We start from the raw sequence: 6377 nt of genomic DNA on the forward strand, positions 1-6377 counted from the left end.
GCTGTTTTACATCTATGGGCATGTTTTACATCTATAGTTGACATGGCAAAATGACAGAAAAATTCAAGTGATTCAAGATTACAAGCATCCAAAATCTTTGATAGCCGATTACACGGGGCACGGAATTACTCAGATTAGAATGGCATGTATTTCTAAAATGGCTAGGAATTGCACAAATGCATGAATGGAATTAAAACGGGCTATTTTGCCATCTCACACCCACCGATTCTCGCATGTGTTCTAGCATTTCACTGCTATACACGGCTTTGCAATTTTGACTGCCCCTTCACACACACGTTAGACTCTGCAACAGAACGGTAAAGCGAGCCTAACAGCTTCAATCCTGAACAATGAAAATAGTCTCCTATGGCCGTAATGTAAGGATCAAGAGGCAGGACCAAACAAATACTGCGTTGGTTTACTGGAACGGAAGAATTCTTAGTAGTCAACCTCTCATAATAATGAAACTCAAACGGAAACCCATTATAAGTACTCAGCTCAGATGTAGCCTTTGCAATGGATGAAGGTGCTTTGCTAGGGTTTCATCGGTTGAGGCATGTGCACTCACACAATGCAAAGGAAACTGCGAGAGTGGAAGGGACCTTGCACAACTTCCTTTGGTTGAGAGAGATACATTCACTCTAAGTAAAGGAAACACGTTTCCTTCATATTTACATTATCTGTATTGCTATATTTTGTAAATTCAATAACTAAATGAAGAAGTTTAATTTTGTTCTTTATTGTACTTTCCTTGCTTATAAATATATATAAGCACACACGTCAGATTCTGCTACAGAACGGTAAAGCGAGCCTTACAGCTTCGATCCTAAAACATGATAAGTCTCCTATGGTCGAAACGTAAGGATCAAGAGGCAGGACAAAACAAATACTGTGCTGGTTAACTGGAACGGAAGAATTCATAGTAGTCAACCTCTCATAGTAATGAAACTCTCACCGAAACCTATTATATGTACTCAGCTCAGAGGTAGCCTTTGCAATGGATGAAGGCACTTTGCTAGGGTTTCTTCAGTTGAGGCATGTGCACTCACACAACGCAAAGGAAACTGCGAGAGTGGAAGGGACCTTGCAAAACTTCCTTTGCTTAATAGAGACACATTCACTCTACATAAAGGTAACATGTTTCCTTCATGTTTACATTATCTGTATTGTCGTCTTTTGTAGATTCAATTACTAAATGAATAAGTTTATTTTGGTCCTTTATTGTACTTCTCTTGCTTAAAAAAATATTATGAAAGGTTCTGGCTACTCCCTATGTTGATGTCAAGCAGGAAGATTGATTGAAGAAAAAAAGAGCAATCTTGAAATTCACCTTTGCTGTAGCAAAGACAATAGGCTAGAAAGGAGAAATGAGACAGTCCACCATGGGACTCCTCCATGGGATGTGTGACATTTCTCTCACAAGAATGGTGATGTAATAAAACTAAGATCAATGTACATACCTAAGTGGATTAGGGCGGTCAGTCTTTTTGCCTCATGTTGTGCAACTGATGGTCACATATAGGGTGACCAGACGTTCAGATTAATCTAGACATGCCCATTTGGCCATGACCTCAATTTTAAAAAATCTACTAGGAAAACACTTTTATATCTTAACATTTATATTATTGTATCTGCCTATATAATTTGTTCAGACATCCGGGTTGGTCCAGACATGTCATCCTTTGTAGATGTTTGTCCAGTGCCTGGGCTGATTTTTTAAGACTATGTAAATGTCCTCCTTTTTGAAAATTATGTTATATTAAGTATATTTATCTACTATTAGCAACTCAGAGCTTTTCAAAATTTCTAAATTTTTCTTCATCCTACCATGGCAAAATACAACTGCAGAAAGGGTATTTTCCCTAATTTTATCCTTATGGTCCACCGATAGAAACAAAATAAACATTCCCTCAGTAAAAATTTAAATACAGAACACTGTCAAAAATGCAAAACATTGATTGAAAAAGTTAGATCCACAAACAAAAAAAACAAAATCACTGTGCTAATAATTTCTTTTTTCTAACTAATGAATTCGCTATTACATTTCAAGTGTCCCGCTTTTCCTCAATTCATCCTTTCTTTTTAACCCTTTCGCACCTTGATGTCGGGAGGAGCCAGCGGATATTTTTATTCATAGAACACAGTGGGTGCACGAACACAAAGATCAAGAACTTTGCTATTTCCACATAATATTATGTGGAAATAGCAAAGTTCTTGATCCTTGTATTCGTGGTATTATGGATTTCCACCAAGTTACGCCCTCTACGATTAATTATACAGTGGGTACAGTTGGGATGTTTGTCCGGTATCCAGGTGGATTTTTTATGAGCGGGAAATTGTCCTTTTCATTGAAATTATTGATTATGTGTATAGGAAACCTGATGACGGTTACCTTGCTAGCTGTTAAAAATGCAAACATTGCAAGAGAAAATTAGGTCCACAAAATAGATATAAAATTATAGGTGTAATCAATTTCTTTAAATTTTAATTATGAAATTTCTGCTATTTTTCAAGATGCCTATTTTCTTCTCATATCATTTAAAAACATTCAGTGCGGAGCAAGTCAATTGACAGGCTCAGCAAGTCAGGCCAGGAGCCCTTTCTCCACCTTGGTACGTCATTAATATCCAATCCAAGTTCTTCCACCGTGTGTATGACCTTCAACAAGAATCCCTCTTATAAACCGTGTGCACCATTTGTAAAAAGCAGAGTTTGAACAGCAGGTATGTTGTGGAAAACTCCCCCTTTGTCTTTCTTATTTTATTGACCAATTCTGATAACTTTCATGAAAATCGCAAACGTATTGAATGTATTAATAGCTAACTAGCTGCTGCAGTACATAACTTTCTTAAGAAAATTAGATCCACAGAAAAATATATACCTAAATACATACAGGAAATAAATTTATTTATCCAACTTATACAATTGACATTATTTTTCATGCGGCCTACTTTTCCTCTTATCCTTATTTCAATAGGGTGATGTCCTCCTTTTTTCACCTCATGGCATCTGTTCTCCATAGTCACACAAGCAAGGGTGACTTCCCATAGAAATGCATTCAGTTACACTGGGCAAAAGCATTTCGTCATGCAACCTAGTAATTATCTATAAATTAAGGTCGTATAACTAGGGTTTCACTTTGGATGAGAATAAAACTTACCAACATATTATCTCTGAATTGATGGGAGTCTGGCACAGGAATGTATATTTCAGTCCTTTGGACTGAGCAAGTGAGATGTGAGGTGCCTGGTATCTCATCTTGAATAAAGTCTTTTGTGTCGGCAGAAAACCCCAGTTCGTCATCAGCAGCCTCATCCCCTTGGATACTCTGTGGAGAAAGTAACTGTGATAAACTCACCTCCTTAATGTCAACAAATGAAGCATACTCCTAATATTGATGAAACAGGATTTCCAATGTGATATCCAGGCATTTGCATAAAAATTGACATGTGTCCCTTAATTAATAACTGAAAAGCTAAACAGCTGCTGAAACCAATTTAGGCAGGAAGATACTTGGTATAGTCAGTTCACATAGTGGCCGTATCACAACATCCTTAGGGCAACGGAAGCAGAAAATAAATGTTTTCAACAATGGTGCCTTTAAATGTGAATCTTTCATGTAGTATATGATTTGGATTCATTTCTATTGTAATTGACCTCATGTTTATATGTGCTCAAAAATGAACTCTGGGATACAAGTGGTACCCACATCTCATGTGTTGGCCACTTCGGAAAAGTATGAAATCATCTGTCTGATCCTGGATGGGAGTGTTTTAGGAAAGTGCTAAAGAGGAGGAAAAAATGTTCAAAGTCACAAACCATCATAGAAGAGACAGCAGTTAGAGATACTTGGGACCAGTTTCAACGGGCAAGAGAGCAATGTCTGAACAGCCAATGCACTGAATAGTGTACGGCACTACAAAGAAGATAACCAAGAATCTAAGAAATTCTAACAGCTCCATATAAATAGGTGGACGAAACCTTAATTAAGGATATTGTTTAGTTTTCAAATCACATCACTCACTAAATACTGTTAACTTACTATTTGAGCTGCAGGTTTATGTGAAAAAGTTCTTTGCCAAAGGATTTTGCATAGATTTGAAAGTAAAACAGAAAAAATTCTAAAAAATCAAATTCATTCCATTCTGTGCTCAAAGATAATTTCTGACTACATAATCAACATTCACTAAACAAAATTTACATAAAAGTGGAATACCAATCCATTCCCTGTACAAAGAAACACTTACAAAAATCTTTCCTGAAAAGGTAAACATCTAACAAAATCACCTATCTCAAATAATAAACAGGTTAAAAAAACAGACCTCCAAATTTATCATAATCGCCGAATTGCCCAGTTTCAATTTTACACAAACAAACTTTCCTCAACAACCCCTAAAATTTCAGGATATGATATGGCAAGCTACGATTGTGAAGACTCATACATAGGTTAATCACCTTTATTCATAAAATATGGTATTTCACCACATAAGCCATTTTTAAAATCTAATAAACAATGCACATCACATTCAGTGCATATCTTGGCTGGTATTTATAAAAAAGAACCTAGGAATTTCATAACACCAACATTGGAACACAGAATGCCATTTTAACTAACAGATTATTTAAAAAAAACTATATTTTTACTCAAAAACGAAATTAGTTGTAATAGCTGAAGTGACATACATGGTTCTAGCAAATATAACATACGCATATTAATAACAAATTATGCAAAAAAATGTAAATATATAGAATCTAGTAACAAAGAAACTAACAAACATACTTAACATAATGATACTCAAAAGTTACCTCACAGCTATTTTCCGATCGTTTTTCATTTTACATCGATTGTTTAAAACAATAGTAATGGCAGTTTTACATGTATCATCTTCAAAGCATAAACGTTATTTTAAATACTGGGCCACTTATGCATTCATTGTGCCTTTCATCTTTTCGTATAATAAACCGTGAAAGTTGAGAGAAGTTTTTGAACCGTCAGCAGGTATGTTTTATTATAAAAAAAAGAAAACCTCAAGAATTCACATTTTGTGTATGTGCAGTTGAGCCTATGATTGGACACTAACTTACAGCTCCATTTCACTTCACCCTTACAATTAGCAGGAACCAGTAAGAGATTTTTTGTTCATTTTAACATGCTTCTGTTACCCAAGTGAGTATATATATTAAAAGGGATTGTTTCAAGGTGTAGAGGGTGCATTGCTTTTCATGAGTTGGCGAACTTGAATGCCCCACTTGGTTAGCTATAATTGTTTTACAAACACATACTTGAATAAGACAACAAAATGTCTTTCCTTATCACCACTAAAACATCAACTGCAAGGCAACAAGCACTTTGCATGGAGATTGAGAAACACAGCTAGCAGGAAACTGGGCTAGTTTCACTATTCGGTCAACCATGTACGACTGCCTTTAAAGTTCTCCAATATTACCAATTAAGAAAAATAATGCCCTGTTTATTTTTTATCTCTACCCCAATTACTTTTTAAAATAGATTTGGATTTAACACCTTCAAGAAGTCATTCGATTTCTAAAGCTGTGGCATTAGGTGAATAATCAATCACAATATTGAGTTAATCCAATCAAATAACTGCAATAGGAAGTTAAATCCATACATAATAATCTACATGGCTTTCTTATTGCTGTTGACATAAACCAAAGACTCAATTTACAATTTTTCAAAACATACCATGCGCCAGTCTTCAAATGCGAACAAAAGAAAGTACTCACCCCAAAGCAATCAATCCCAGAGATTTTTCTGAGCTTAGCGTCCGATTCTAAACAAATCTTTTTGAAAACACTGAATTCCGTGAGCATCGTGGCATCCATGTCAAAAAAAGGGATAAAATCTAATGCTGCAGCTTTGCAGAAAAAATATCCACCAAGAAAACTACATTTTTCAGTGAAAATCTTTGAGATAATGATGAACAGCTCGCATTTGTAAAACGAAAAGTAGAAACTATTCATGAAAAGTGCTGCATGCAAAAATTGAACCTAGAAGTTCCAGGTAGATTTTACACACTAACTGCTGGGCTATCGCTCCTACATAAGGGGAGACCATTTATTAGGGAATAAAATAGACCTGTAAATGTTGAACTGCAATTCTAAATTAATCCATGGGTTATGTAACCCCATATTGGGGTGATTCGCGGACAGCTTCAGACACATTACAACATTTAAAGTTTGATTTGAATCTTAGACCTGATTCCCTTAATGAGACATGATTTATTAATATTAGGATGTACTTAGGTAAAATATAAGGCAAGTAACTTCAACACATATTAAAAAACATAAATAGGAATAAAAACAGCTTCTCTTGAGATAAGAATACTTGCTTCAGTCATTAGGAAGTTTTAATCAAA

The sequence above is a fragment of the Ischnura elegans genome, assembly GCF_921293095.1.
Source record: "Ischnura elegans chromosome 13 unlocalized genomic scaffold, ioIscEleg1.1 SUPER_13_unloc_1, whole genome shotgun sequence".
Lineage (NCBI taxonomy): Eukaryota > Metazoa > Arthropoda > Insecta > Odonata > Coenagrionidae > Ischnura > Ischnura elegans.